Source organism: Myotis yumanensis, unplaced genomic scaffold, assembly GCF_028538775.1.
Source record: "Myotis yumanensis isolate MYYU_CA2020_CCGP unplaced genomic scaffold, mMyoYum1.0.hap1 SCAF_13, whole genome shotgun sequence".
NCBI lineage: Eukaryota > Metazoa > Chordata > Mammalia > Chiroptera > Vespertilionidae > Myotis > Myotis yumanensis.
In genome coordinates this window covers 4351937-4367107 of record NW_027223764.1, presented here as the reverse complement: position 1 = coordinate 4367107, position 15171 = coordinate 4351937, and positions in this window count along the sequence as shown.

Below are 15171 nucleotides of genomic sequence, written 5' to 3'. Positions count from 1 at the left end.
CGGAGCCTGCACGCCCCGCCTGGGCCTGCCGAGGGCTTCTCCAGCCTGAGCCTATGCAGGAGACTCTTGAGAACGAGAGGCGGTCGAGTGTCCAGAGCAGCTGCCCGCTCCTTCCCAGGGCCCTGGCTGCCCCGCCTCTTCCTGGTCCCACCTGGGCCTTGAGGGCCGAGGGGACAGGTTCTCATTCACCTTTGCTCATGAAACCGGCACGGGGCCCGGCGGCAGAAAACACTCAAGAAACTCACATTCTAGAACTTTCTAAAATGCATTCCATTTAGAACATTCACATTCATTGTGTGGGTAGACGAGACGCTGGCCTCGCCCCAGGACCCTGCCGGCAGGGAGGAGCTTAGGGTCCGGGTCGCTGGCCCTTCCCAACGGCCTCCCCACAGAATCTCCACCAGCTCCTTGCAGGGCACTCGCCCAGGTGACCGTGGTTCCTGCACGGAGCATTCTGGTGCCTTTTATAAAGGCCACATCTGGCTTGCGGAGCTAATTAACAGGATAAAAATAATGATAAAAACCAAATGAGCTAACGCTGCTCACCATGGCAGCGGCAAGAGGAAAATAAAGGCCTTCAAGTTCTGAGACGCGAGCGGGCCTATTCATCAGTGTCTGATTAAAGAGCCCATTCCCGCGGAAAGCGAATTCCCATAACTCCTTCCTCAACTAGGCCAATAAACTGTTACTTAAGGGTTTCCCACTTAAAAGTTTTCCTGCCTCCTCGTTCTCCGCTCTGAAACCAAATGTCTCCAGTGAGCAACCTGACAAGGCAGGGATGAAGGTTTTAAATTGTCTCTGTCCCTGTCTTTTTTATTTTTTAATATAGATTATTTTATTGCTGTCAGCATTACAGATGTCCCTCATACCCCCCTCCACCCAGCCCCAGTGGAACAGGCGGACAAACCCCAGAGGGGAGGGCGGGTGGGGGACGGCAAGAGATTAGCCAACGCCCCTGTCCTTTTCCAGCCCCTCTCCTGTGCCCCCTCCTGGCCGAGTCCCTCTCCTCTGTCCACGGTGCTGAAGGGGCCCTGATGGAGAAGGCGCAGTGTGGGGCCCGGCCCCTCCGCTGACCGATGGGGACCAGGGGCACAGAGTGAGTCCCCTTTGGGAAAACAGCACAGACATGTTTACAAACACAGGAGGACACTTTGCCTGCTCGCTCCTCATCCTATCCACTCCCGTCCACTGACCCGCCAGCTGAGAGATGAAGAGAAATGGTTGGGGATTTGGGCTCAGACCCAACACTCCTTTGTTCAAATCCCTGCCACGCGTCTGACCTGGCCTTCCCCCTCGGAGCCTGTGCCCGTCTGCAACACAGACTCGGTGCCCACTCCGTGTTGCTGCGAGGCCACGGCGCACGTGAGACGCCTCACCGGATGCCCCGAAATGGCCCCGCAGCCAAATCCAGGCCCCTGAGAAGCGGACACTCGTCCTGGCCCGAGAGGCAGGGTCCGCGTGCAGACTCGAGCCATGTCCTGGTGCAGCCTTGCCCTCGGCTGAGGGCAGAGAACAATGTCTCGGCCTGTGACATTAAGCTGAGGGTGCAGCTTAATTGCCAACAGTGACACATCTTCCCAACACACCAGCCCCTCTAAGGAAGAGCACGCCAGACTCGCAGGTGCCGCTACAAAGAGCCTTTTTGTTTTGTCTGATACCGAATTGGCCTTTTATGGCACAATTTATCAAACCTTCACATTTTCAAAGTCAAGGAACACAAAAGGGGACCTGGGCACACCAGGAATTATCCCTCGCAATTATCTTTGGTGGGAAATGAGAGCAGAGTTTGAGATAAATCTCGTTACCCGTTGAATGGCAAGACCCGCGGAAACAGAACAATGCCCACACGTTTGTATTCGCAACAAACACCCTTTCGAACTGGCTTCGTAAAACCTCCCGGCCTTCAGGAATGTGGGTGAGTCTCCGGGCCAGCCATTCTCACGTGAAATGACAGTTTAAGAACCCTGTGTTCTCAACAGGTTTCCACAGTGTCCGCTGCCAAGGTCAGGAAGACAGGCAGCCAGAGCGCCGGGCAGACCACCTGCCTCTGTGGTGCGTGCCCCGCCGGGCGTCTGCGGCACACAGGACTCGGGCCCGGAGCCCAGGACCGGGCAAAAGGCCACGCCCACGACCACCCAGCCTTGAGGAACAGACACCTTCTGCCCTGCCCGTTGCCCACTGTGGCCAGAGGCACGGAGGGCGCTGCTTCCCTGAACGTGAAGGAGGTAACGGTCCAGAAAAGCCTCTGAGCCCCGAGCTGGCCAGGGACACTGGGCTTCTGGCCCCTGCAGCTGGACAGAGAGCCATGACTGGCCACCAGCTCGAGACAGCTTGGCAAGCCTATGAGCACCAGCCAGAACAGCCAGGAGCTGCTGCCCAGTACAAGGCTGCCCCCGGGCTCACGGTGGACATGAGAAGGCTGTGCACCCCCCAAACACGCAGACCGCAGCGAGCACCTGCTGCCCTGAGCGCCGGGCACAGACACAGAACCACACGTGGAAGAGCCATGGTGGTGTTAGCCTGACACCTGCAGGCTCAGCCCCACCCTCCCAGGCACCAGACAGGGACAGGGAGGGGGCAGGGAAGAGAGAGAGGATGGGAGGGAGGGAGGGAGGGAGGGAGCAGGCGGTGGGCAGGGCTCTCTGGGGCTGACACACAACCTTGGAGCTCAAAGAGAAAAGCCACATGCACCTCTCACTATTCCGCCTGCCGGCCATATAACAAGGGCGTTAAAAACAACCTGTGGGCGTTCCGGGACCTTCCAGACACCACTAGAAGGCTGGAAGCACCTCCTCATGGGAGGCCTCGGTGAGAGCCTTTTATGTTAGAAAACCACCGCTACTGCCAACCAATGGTCGTTGGTACCGATTCAAGCTGCCCACTCAGCAAGGTGCTCCCAGGGGTATGTCCCGGGCCAGGCCGCCCGTTGTCAGGGAGACCTGGGCCCCCTCCCTCCAGGCCTGGCCTGTGTGTGCTGAGAGCTTAGGGGGCTGCTCCCTGTCTTCCCCCCCAGACACCAGGCCTCCCTCATTCGGGACTTTAGGTAGGAAATCTCACTCCAGCCCAGCGGCTTGGCGGAGGCTGTGCCCATGGCCCCAGGCCCCAGGCCCCAGCCTCCTGAGTCCTGTGGTGAGGATAGCGAGCATCCCTGCTGGCCCCCCACTCCGCCCTGGGTCCTCACTGCAGCCCCCGCCCCTCGCCAGCCGCTAACTGCGGCCCCCTTATTGGAAAGTTCCAGCGAGTGACTACGGTCAGGCCAGGCTCCCTCCTATCACCAGTGGTGGGTCCTCTGCCACCTGGAGGGAAGCAGGCAATGAGATGGAGACCAGTGTCCAGGGGGTTCATGAGGGACGCTCTGAGGGGAGTGCCCCTTGGGCACAGCTGGGCTGCCACTGTCTCCATGGGTCCCAGCCGCCCACAGCAGCGGGGATGCTGGGAGCCCTTCAGAGGGTGGGCGGGGCTGACACTCCCAAAGGCACATGACCTCGGGCCGTGAGGACAGTTGGCAGAGAGCTGCCTGGAGGGAGCCTGCCGCATCTGGGGACATGAACCTCCACCCGTGCAGGAGCTGGGCACAGAGCATCTTCCATGTAGGACAGCCCCACAGTCTCCCACACGGGACACGCTTCGGAGAACGGCGGGGGTCCCGTTGATAACCGTGCAGGCAGGAACTGAATGAGCCAGACCAGCTGGGACACACAGTCACCCTGGTTACAGTGACTTCGTCGCGGTACCTGGGGACTTAGCCTAGAAGCACCATGGGGTGCCGGTCCTGCGCAGAGCCGTTCCCGTGACTGACTTCACCCCCGGCCTCTGAATCGGCAGGAGCTGGCGGAGCCGTCCTGTCCACAGGAGGAAAGGGGGCAAGGACACGCCAAGCCCACGTCCCCGCACGCGCCACGGCCTGACCTAACACCCAATGCCGAGCCAGCATCTTCGCTGGTGAGCACCCAAGTCTCCCAGGGTCAAAGGTCAATGCCAAAGTGAAGCCGACTAAAGCAGAGGGATTTTAAAGTTATTATTTTTTTTGCAGTAGTGGTACAATACACAGAATAGAAAATGGACCATTGTTTTTTGTTTGTTTGGTTGGAAGGTTTTTTTATTGATGTCAGAGAGGAAGAGAGAGGGAGGTAGGGAGAGAGAGATGGAAACATCAATGATGAGAGAGAATCATTGATTGGCTGCCTCCTGCACGCCCCACATGGGGGATCCAGCCCGTAACCCGGGCATGTGCCTTGACTGGAACCGAATCTTGACCTCTTGGTTCATAGCTCAACGCTCAACGCTGAGCCACACCGGCCACGCTAAAATGTACCATTTTTAAGGACACAGTTTGGTGTTCAGTGCCCTCCCCATGCGTGCCACCATCACCGTACGCCTCCAAGCTTTTCATCTTGCAAACCGGAGACTCTGCTCCCACTACACTGACTCCCCAGCCCTCCCCTTCCCTGGCGCCCGCCCGCCCACCTGCTTCCTGTCTCCATGAATTTGATACTTTACATTCTTCCCGTAAGTGGACTCGCACGAGCCTGGCTTCTTTCACTCCGCATGTCCTCAAGGTTCGCCCACGCTGTAGCCGGCGTCAGAACACTAAGTAACATGAATCGCATTCCATTGCGCGCAGGCACATGGGGTTTCAATACAACAGAGAGCAGCCTCCAGGCAGCGTCCGACGGGGAGGGAGGGGGCTGCTCGGCCATGACCCTGGGGGTGGGTTCTCTTCCTCCTGCCTGGCGAGCCCCTCTGTCCTCCAGCCCACTCTGCACACGGCCCTGGAAGCAGCTTTTAAACTAATAAAAGCAAATGGAGTTTCCGACGGCTCCTAATGGAATTACGGGCCGAATGATGTTCACCGGGAGAGGTTAATTCTGAAGGATGGTGCTGATCTCCAGTTACCATTTCAAGGGGAACGGCGTGGCTCTGGGGGCCCCGGCTGGTACTGCCCATGCGCCGGGCTGACGGGCGGGGACAAGGGACTGGCACTGGGCTCTCGCCGGCTGGCTGGTCCTACTGCCCATCGCCAGGGCCCGGGACCACCTGTGGGGATGAGCGCCCGGCTAGCAAAGGCTCAGACACCGCTCGGGCATTCGCACCTGAGCCCCCACAGCAGACACGGAGGGCGATGAAGGGAGAGCCGGGAGGCAACACGGGGAGGGAGGGGGTTCCTGGAGCTTCTCACGTTGAAAAGGCCCCTAAACCGTAACCCATGACCCCTCGCAGAACTGCGACTGTGAACCTATCGATCCAAACTGATGTGCACCCTCCTTCCCGCACAGAACCTGCTCCAGGAAGACTGCGAGCTCCCAGACAACGACACTGACGGCTCGGCTCCCGGCGTGGGAGGCCAGGGACGCATGTGCCCCTCCCAGGTGGGAGGAGGCCCCCACCCTCCAGGCTGTAGGAGCCATCGACGCCGGGGACACTCTGCTCTCTGCGGCCAAGCTTCCGACCTATATGACTCGTGTGAGGCCATCACACACATTCTGCTTGTCCCCCTATCACAGTCCCCCACCCCCCGCCGCCCCGGCCTGGTTGCCAGGGCTTCACTGCAGAGATGCTGAGAGCCCGGCACCTGCTGCGGCCACGGGGCCACCAGGGAGGATGGGAGCTCTGTCCTTGCCACACCCGCCCACACCTACTCCGCAGCCTGGGCTCCTGGATCCCTGCAGGACCCGGCCCACAGCTGTCTGGCTGGGGCTCGCAGTCCCAGCACCAGCCGGCTCCTCCCTTCTCACATCACCTGCCCCCTGGCACCTGCTGGCCAATCCCTCCCCAGGCGGGGACCCCTCCAGGCTGTTCTCTCTTGGTGAATGACAGCCCTTACCCACCAACAAGACCCCCTGGCAGCTGCTCTCAGGGATCCAGGGACTGCACCCCACACCCTCAACCCCTCGGTGCACCTCTGCGGCCCGACTTACAGGCAGAGCCTCCCTCTGCCCCTGAGGCCGGGTGCTCTGCGGCCAGAGGAAAGGACAGGGCACCAGTGCCACCCGGGGCTGCCCACGTCTGCTTGCTGCCTCTGACCCTGTGACCACAGTGAGGACCAGCCCGGCTGGTGGGGGTGGGGGATGAAAAGCCCCAGGGACTGCCAGCCTAGCAGCCCAGCCAACCCACAGACCTCACACCCGCGAGAGCCCCGCCCCCAGCTGGCCGCAGGTGCCAGGACCCAGGCAAAACTAGAGGCTCTGGGTGGGTGTCGGGGGCGGGGCGGACTGGTGCTGCTGTGACCACAGAGAGCTGGTTCAGGGTGACCGAGGCACCTGTCTTGTTGGCAGGAAAGCATAATGGGTCCCAAGCTTATCCAGAAAGAAGCCAGTCATGAAATCACCAAGCTGCCGGGGTGGTGCGGGCCCCGCCTCCCCGCTCTGGAAACCAGGACCCTGCTGTGATGGGCAGGGCGGGGCCACCTGTCCAGGGTTCGCTTTGAAACACCAAGGAAGACGCCAGCGTGGCGGTGAGAAGGCCTGGCCCACACCAGGTCCTGGGGACCCTGCTCCTGTCCTCTTCAAACAGCACAGAGATGCCGACGGGCCCTCGGCCAGGAGTGGCTGCCAGCACTGTCCCCTGGGGTCCAGCCTGTGACGTGGGCTCCTACCTGAGCATGGCCTCAGGCTCTTCCGTTGCCCCTGCTCATGCCCACATGGCGGGGGGGCACCAAGGCTTCAGCCCTCGGACCCTCCTCCCCAGGCCGGAGGCCACACCTGTGCAGCCCGCCTGCACCTGGATTCCTGCCACGCCTCCACCCAGCTCTTGCAGCCTTTTCAGAGCACGCCTCCTGTTACAACTGCACGTGACCTACCATTAACTCAAGCAGTTCTGTCGCAGGTGCCCTGGCCAGCGTGGCGAACAGACCCCGCCAGGCAGAACCATTCTAAAGGGGTCCGTGGGCACATGTAGACCTGCTGGAGGTTCTGGGGTGACAGGAGGGGCGGCTGCAGGAGCGAGGACCCAGAAGGGAGCCGGGCTTTCACAGGTGGGAGCAGAGAGGGATGGCATCCCCCAGGGCGACCAGCCTCGCCCCGGCTCCAGCCTCGCCCCGATAGCAGAGGCTCATATGGAAATGAACCAAACTGAAACTTTTGACAGGTCATGTGAGTTGGGGAACAAGGCTAGTTTGCCAAAATGATTTTTCCCTCTTTAATTAAAATCCTTTATTAACTGCTGAGCTAATACCCCAAGACAGACGAGATAATGAGCCCACATCTGCCAGCCCAGGCGGGCGCTGTCCAAGTGGGCGGGTGGGCTCCGGAGAGGGACTCCCACAGACACCCCTTGCTCCTGGGCTGTGGGCAGGGCCCCAAACCCAGGACAGGAGTTCCATCAGGGCACAGATCCTGGGTCCCTCTGAAGATCCCCACGGGAAACAGGGGTGGCCCCGCAGGTGCCCCAGCTCAGTGCTTTGCAAAGCTGTTTCCTCCACAGTGTTCTCACTACAGCCACAGCAAGGCGGTGGGCATATGCCACGGGGTCCAGCGGGTCCCCTCAGTCTGTCCCGGCTGGGCAAGGACACAGAATATAAGTTTCAGATGCCAGCAAGAGCCAGACCTGTGACCCAGGAGCCGGGGGCCACAGCCATTAGTACAGGCAGGAAGCTGGGGTCAGAGTACCCAGAACTTCATCCCAGGATTAGACCTTAATTTGGGGCTCAGACCTTTATGGCAGAACCCCTATTTCCATGGTGGGACTCGAACCTCCCTCAGGAGCCCTGTCCTCCATTGGGGCGGTAGTCAATCCCAGCGCCGGGACCTCTATCCCGACACCCAAACCCCCATCCCGACACCCAGACTCCCATCCCAGGATCCAGACCTTCATCCCCGGGCCCAGGCCTCCATGCCAGAACTCAGACCCCCATCCCGGGGCCTAGACCTCCATTCCAGAATCAGACCTTAATTCGAAGCTCAGACCTTCAAGGCAGGACCCCTATTCTGATGGCGGTACTCAGACCTCCATCCACGGCCTTCACCTACATCCGGGTACCTATGTCTATCATGGGGCCTGAACTCTATCACGGGGCCCAGACCTCCATCCTAGGGCCCAGACCCCCATCCCGGGGCCCAGACCTCCATCCCAGGATCAGACCTTAATTCGGGGCTCAGACCTTCATGGGAGGACCCCTATTTCCATGCGGGACTCGCACCTCCCTCCGGGGCGCTGACTTCAATCCCGGGAACAGGACCTCTATCCTGGGACCTAGACCCATGGCCAGGCTAGACATTTTCCCAGGACACAGTACCCCATTCTGGGGCCCAGACACCCATCTCAGGGTCCAGACCTCCATCCCAGGATCAGACCTTAATTCGGGGCCCAGACCTTCATGGCAGGACCCCTATTTCCATGGTGGGACTAGGAGCTCCCTCCGGGACCTGACCTTTATGGCAGGACCCTAAAGGCCATGGCAGGATTCCCACCTACATCCGGGACCCAGACACCATTCTGAACCCAGAAGTACATCTGGGACCCACACACCCATCCAGGGCCCTGATGTCAGTCCTGGGCAATGGGCTGGCTGCTGGGTGGTCCTTGGTCTTCGCCCGCCCTCTGGTGTCCGGAGGCCGCCACTGCATTCGGCGTGAGCAGGGCCTGAGCGCGGTGCGCAGCGCCCTCAGGTGGACACGTGCTCCTGGCACTCACCGTGCAAGGACCTCGAGGTCCAGAGGTGGCCTGGCAGCCAGAGCCTGCTGGGCCTGGGCCTTTGGCAATGGAGGCCGTGAGGCTTGAGGGGCTCTGGGTGGCTTTTTCCGAACATGTCAGGCCGTTCGCACCCCGCCCATCCTGGCAGGTGAGGAGCCCGCAGGCCCAGGGCAGAAGCGCCCCCCGGCCAGTCCCTGCAGAAGTGGGGGCGCCCAGGCAGACCCCTCTGGCCAGGGGGGTGCTCTAGGACTTACCTCTCCAGAAGAGGCATACCCTGAGGCGGACCCCTCCAAAAGGTGGGCGACTTGGAACCACCTCTCCCGAGAGGGGACCCTACAGAAAGAGGGCGCACCTGGACGAAGGCCTCCAGGGGGGCGCGCGGAGCCTGCCAGATCCCCTCCGCGCTCAGCCCAATGCGCATGCCCGTCTGGGCCGCATGCACCGGGCGCTCTGCCAAGGTGGCCCGCACAGCCCTGCGAGGACCGATCGTTCGACATTCAAATGCGTCTCCAGGTCGTTAGCAGGTGTATTTGTCAAGGTAAGAGGACAGCGCACATTGTAACATTGGTTCCCGTGATTTAAAGCTTCAGTGTTTGCACAGCGAACAGCAGGCCTGCTCCCCGGCCACGCGCTGCCCAGGAGGGGCAGGATCCAGCCTCACCCACTCAGGTGAGTGACTGGGGAACAGTTCTGACCCTCTTTCCCGGAGGACAAAAACAGCCCCCCTGGCACCCACTGTGGGGCTTCCAGCCGCACCTGGCTTCCCAGGGGCCTCTCTGTGCCCGCCTGCACCAGCCCTGCCCCTGGGGACCGGCTGGGCCCGTCCCTGTGTCCAGGGCCCTCTGGCTTCTCTCCCCTCGCCCAGGGAAGGAGCAGAGTCTGACTCCACATCCAGGGCCCTGCGACCTGACCCAGGACGGGGCCCCCACTCCACCTGGAACTCCCACCTGGAGCGTCTGCTTACCCTGTCCCCCACCCGGGCACCGGGCTGAGGCCGCCTCGTCAGTGCCGTGAGAATTAGGGCCTCGCTGTGTCACATACTCGGGCAGCTCTTGGCCGTAATAAGCACCCGTGTTCGCTGCTGCTGCTCTGCATCGACACAGGGAGGCAGCGCGCAGACCTGGGGCCGTGCTGTTCCTCTGCAGCAGTCGCCCACCGGTGGCCCGTGGACCGCTGGTGGCCCGGAGGCCCGAAAGGTTGGCGACCGCTGCTCCAGTGAGCAGTTTGCTGGAGTCAGGGAGGATCCGTTAGCAGGCCCGTGGTTCCCTGAGTGGTTCTTCAACAGACTCTCCTGGAGAGAACACAGGTCCGGGCTTGGCACCCCAGCCCATCCCTCCTCGGTCCAGATAGGCGTGCTGATCTTCAGCTGAGATTCGTAAGGACGTTGTCTCTGGACCTGTGTTTGGTGAGTGGAATCCGATGGGAATAGAGGGTGTGTGTGAACAGAGACACATGCATTCCGTGTGTCCACCTGTGCTCCAGGCCCCCTCCCCGTTCTCAGGGCTGGTGATGCCCCGTGAGCTCAGGGTCCCAGGGTCCCAGGGCCCCACGTGGGGGAGCTCAGTGAGACTCAAAGCAAGTACAGGCTTACTTGACCTGGGCACCCCAGCGCTGGACTCAAGGGCCACCTCCCCAAACACAGCTCTCCTGTTCAGCTGCCCCCTCTGCAAAGTCCCGCAGCCAGGAGGGGTGGTGCGCAGTGGGCTGGTGATTCTGGGGTGGGGCCCTCAGGACTCATGAAGGACCAGGGCCCTGGATTGCTCCACACCCGTGAGGTGAGGTCTCCACTGCTGGATCTGAAACAGCTTGGGCACCCTCCCTGCCTGCATTCACCACGGCCAAAGGCACTGGAACCCTCCCATGGACCAGAAGAGGAAGAGGAAGAGGAAGAGGAAGAGGAAGAAGAGGGGGGAGAAAGGAGGAGGAAGGGGCTGAGGACCCACCTCCTCCTAACTTTTCATTATATCCTGCAGAGTCCTCTATTTAAACACAGGGCAAGAGCATAATAAACTATTTGACTACTATAATGTGGGGAAGCGCGGGACTTGGTTGGAAAGCCAGTAAGAAGGAATCTTTGAAAGGTCAGGGCCTCTAAGGCAGTGATGGCGAACCTATGACACGTGTGTCAGAGGTGACACTCGAACTCATTTTTTTGGTTGATTTTTCTTTGTTAAATGGCATTTAAATATATAAAATAAATATCAAAAATGTAAGTCTTTGTCTTACTATGGTTGCAAATAACAAAAAATTTCTATATGTGACACGGCACCAGAGTTCAGTTAGGGTTTTTCAAAATGCTGGCACGCCGAGCTCAAAAGGTTCGCCATCACTGCTCTAGGGGGACCTGGCCAAAGGCAGCAGCCCCTGCCTTGACTTTCCAAACAAGTCTGAGCCCCGGGGTGTTTTACTGGAATCTTTATGTTCTTGTTTGAAAGACACTACAGATGCAGGTGCTTTTTCAAGGATGCTTATCCTTCTGATAGGATCTAATGGTTAATTTTAGTTCAAGCAGTTGTTCCAATAAAAGCCTAAGGAGGCAGGTGAACGGGGCTTTTTGCTCTTAAAGCAAACCAGCCCCTTAGCCTCTTTCCCAGGAACGTGTGTCGGAGCAATCATTCATCCGTCGCTCAGGCCTGCCGGCAGCCCCGCACTGTAAGAACAAGTTCCCCTCTTCCTGAACAGACGTCCGAGCGCAGCTCCCAGGCTGAGTTCCGAGGCTGTACCTGAGGGAGACAGAAGCCTGACCCCCCACATGGCAGGACCCCCAGGCCACCCAGAAGGCACCGCTCTCCCTATCTGGGCCCATATGGGAAACGTGTCGCTCCCTCACATAAAACTTTGTTTCAAGAACAGATTAAATGAGCTACCTACAAACTTAACCATTCAGATGAAGGGGGCACACAGAGGCCTCCTACAGGCACGCCTCGCCAAGTCTGGGCACTTAATTTTGAATTCGATGTAAAACTGCTGTTATTTCAGAAGTGAGGCGCCTGCCAGGGGATGGCGTGGCCACCAGTGTGGGGAGGCTCAGAGCACTGAACCCGCTGGGCTCCCAGGCAGGCGCCCAGAGAGTGACTTCAGTGCCCAAGTCCTGCCACTGAGGACGCGGCCCGAGGAGAGCAGGCATGGCGCCCTCCACCCCACACCCTCTTCACTGGGTCCAGACTCCCCGAATCTGAACGTCCGCAGATATCAGACACAGCTGGACGAAAAAGCCCCGCCTGTGACCCAGAGTGCGACACTAACAGACCTCTTCGAAGCTCCCCATTCCAGGGTCATTGGGGTGCTACTTTTTGGGGTGATCACTTCTAAACTATATAAATGTCCAATCACTATGTTGAACACTTGAAATGAATATAATACTGTATGCCAACTGTAATTGGAAAAATTAAGTTTTTTAAAGAGTAAAAAAAAAGAAATTCAGCCCTAACCGGTTTGGCTCAGTGGATAAAGCGGCGGCCTGCGGACTCAAGGGTCCCAGGTTCGATTCCGGTCAGGGGCATGTACCTTGGTTGCGGGCACATCCCCAGTAGGGAGTGCGCAGGAGGCAGCTGATCGATGTTTCTCTCTCATCGATGTTTCTAACTATCCCTCTCCCTTCCTCTGTAAAAAATCAATAAAATATATTTTTTTTAAAAAAAGAAAGAAGTTCACCATTTCAGTGAATGAGGCATCAAGTTAAGGTATATCCATCCCTAGGACTCAACATCTGGAATATGTATAAATGAGAGAATTTATGTGCAAAGTACCCAATCCCTTTTATTTAGAAAAAAGCTTTCGATTTTGGTAACAATGATCAAATTTAAGGAAACTGGTTCTAGTTAAAGATTAAGTCGGAAACTGAAACCAGACACTCAGAGGGTCCGGGCTGCCTGCCCCTACTTGAGCCAATTAAGCAGACAGGGTTGAATCGTATATGAGTATTTATTCCAATCCTGCCAGTAGCGTGGGAGAGCAGGTCATGCACAAAGTCTGCTCTGCCCTCCACCATAGCCCTTCAGCTGCTTCTACTGGGTAGAAGGGCAAAGACAAAAGGGCAAGAATGGGTATGCAAAAAGGGCAGTTTGCAGGCAATGCTGGCTGAGGGTCTGCAACAGTGCCCTCTCGTGGACATTCTGAGAAGAGCACCCTAGTAACGAATTCTGCCAGTTTGAAAGGAAAACTGATAGACCTAGAGGGCTCTGGCCCTGCGGGGAGGTGTGGCAACAGTGCCCTCTTGTGGACATCCTGAGAAGAGCACCCTACAAATGAAATCTAGGAGTCTGAAAAGGAAGTCCCACTGACGGTCCTAGAGTGCTCTCCCCCTTGTAGGGAGTCGTGCAGTATTTCCCTCTTGCGGGTATTCTGAGACCGGAACCGCAGTCATGAATTTCACAAGTCTGAAGAGAAAACCCTATTGAGACCTAGAGGGCTCTCATCCTGCAGGGATGTTGCAATAGTGCCCTCTTGTGGACATTCTGAGAACAGCACCGTAGTAAGGGAGGTGTTGCAATGCTGCACTCTTGTGGAGAAGGGGCGGGCCTGGGGTTTGGGGACACACATCCCCACTCCACCACTATGCCCTTGAACGAATTCTTATGTCCCCAAGTTCTTCACCTGCACAATTCCTAACTCCTTTCATTGTATTTTTCTTTCCAGTTTTGGTTACCAAGCAAAGAGTTTAAAAGAAAAGGCCCATCCCTGCAGGCTATTTCCCCAGTGAACACCAATCCCCTAAGAACCCTCCCCTGGCAAGGTCACTTTAGTCTCCACGTGAGGCGCCCCCCCTCGCTGAGGTCTGTTTTCCATGCTGGGAGGGCGATCCACAGTCCTCAGAGCCATGAGCTCCAGCCACGAGGAGACACAAGCACAGGGAGGCTGCAAGGAGTGGCTGGGCGTGCAAGGGCCCTACCCCCCGAAAGTGTGGCGGTGCTTCTCACACCTGCAGTGCACACCGGGCTCTTTCCACACAGGAACCCCCACACCCGCAACACCCACACTCGCTAGGGCCCTCCCGACAGAGCTCAGACCTGGGGTGACAGTCAAATGATGTCACCTCTCCTTGCTCACAGCCTCTCAAGTGCTGGTAACAACTCTCTCTAGGATTCATGCATCGGAGAGGAGGTCGGTTCTGACCAAACGTTACCTCAAGGGTGAGCTCGATGTTGTTAGAAAACCGACTGGGGACTGCCAGCGGAACGTGGGGTTCAGGTGGGCCCAAGAATTGCCTCGATCCTAAAATAACAGGTTAGGACTGGCCTTCAATCAGCTGCATGAGGTTCCCTTGACCTTCCCGGGTCTGGCTACCTGGGTCCACAAGCAACCCCGACAGAATGTAGAGAAAAGCAGACTAGCATGTGCTGGACAGGAATGACGCCCCGAACTCTATAAACTCTCACCCGTACTCAAACCAGGGTGCTCTGCAAGGGTGATGTCGCTGAGGGTTCTCGTCATGCGAGTCACCCTAAGGAAGGGCAGCCTGTTCTAAAATTCACGGCCCAGCTGACATCATCAGAGCAACCCCTTTGGCAGGACAGTGGTTCCTAAACTACAGGTGGGTGTTGATGTGAAGTCAGGCATTGGCTTTGAGCTGCAATAGGGAAGAATAGCTTATCAATCTGTGATAGCAAAGACATGCCTGCCCCAGCTGGTTTGGCTCAGTGGATAGAGAATTGTCCTGGGGACTAAACAGTTCTGGGTTTGATTCTGGTCAAGGGCATATGCCTGGGTGGTGGGCCCGATCCCCAGTAAAGGCAGCCAATCAATGATTCTCATCACTGATGTCTCAGTCTCTCTTTCTCTCTCTCCTTTTCCCTCTCCCTTACTCCCTGAAATCAACAAAATAAAAAAATGTATTTTAAAAAAGATATTCTTGCTTAGGATAAGTTGAAGTTAAAAGGTAATTTAGCAGAAAGTCCCATAGGACAAGGTGAACAGGGCAAAATTCATGAAAGCAAGCGACTTCAGTTTGGGATAAAGTATACATGGATGGCCTCCTCCCCCGTGAGTCACTCAATGGCTTCATGACACCACATTTCCATCTGCATTTAGAGGTTCTGCTTCATGGACAATGCAGCAGCCCCATCTGATTACACAGTGGCAAGAAAACCAACCCAGTGAGAAGGTGTCCGTCTCCGAGCAGGAGGCAAGGCGATGTCCACCACTGTGACCTGTGCCGACGCCCTTGGGAACACGCGCCCCGTGGGCTGCTGCCTCGTTCACACAGGCCAACAGCAGGGAAGCGGCGCCTCGGGCAGGGCGAGCCTCCCGGAGCCCAGCGTTTCCCGTCTCTTATCTGAATGGCTGGCTGGTACCCTGTCCTTACCACCACCAGGCACTCTGTGGGCCCTCACCACCAGATCAATAGGCTGGGAAAGTCAGTGACCATACAGGGCCATAGGCACCCCAAAATCTCAGCAGCATGGAGGGGAAGGCAGCCATCCTGAGAATGGGGTGCATGGCACAGGCCTAAGGGAGACTCAGGATCAAAAAGTGTGCTGACATGTTCATGAACCTCGGGAGGTTGCCAACCTATTTAAAGGCTGCATCAATGCTGTCCAT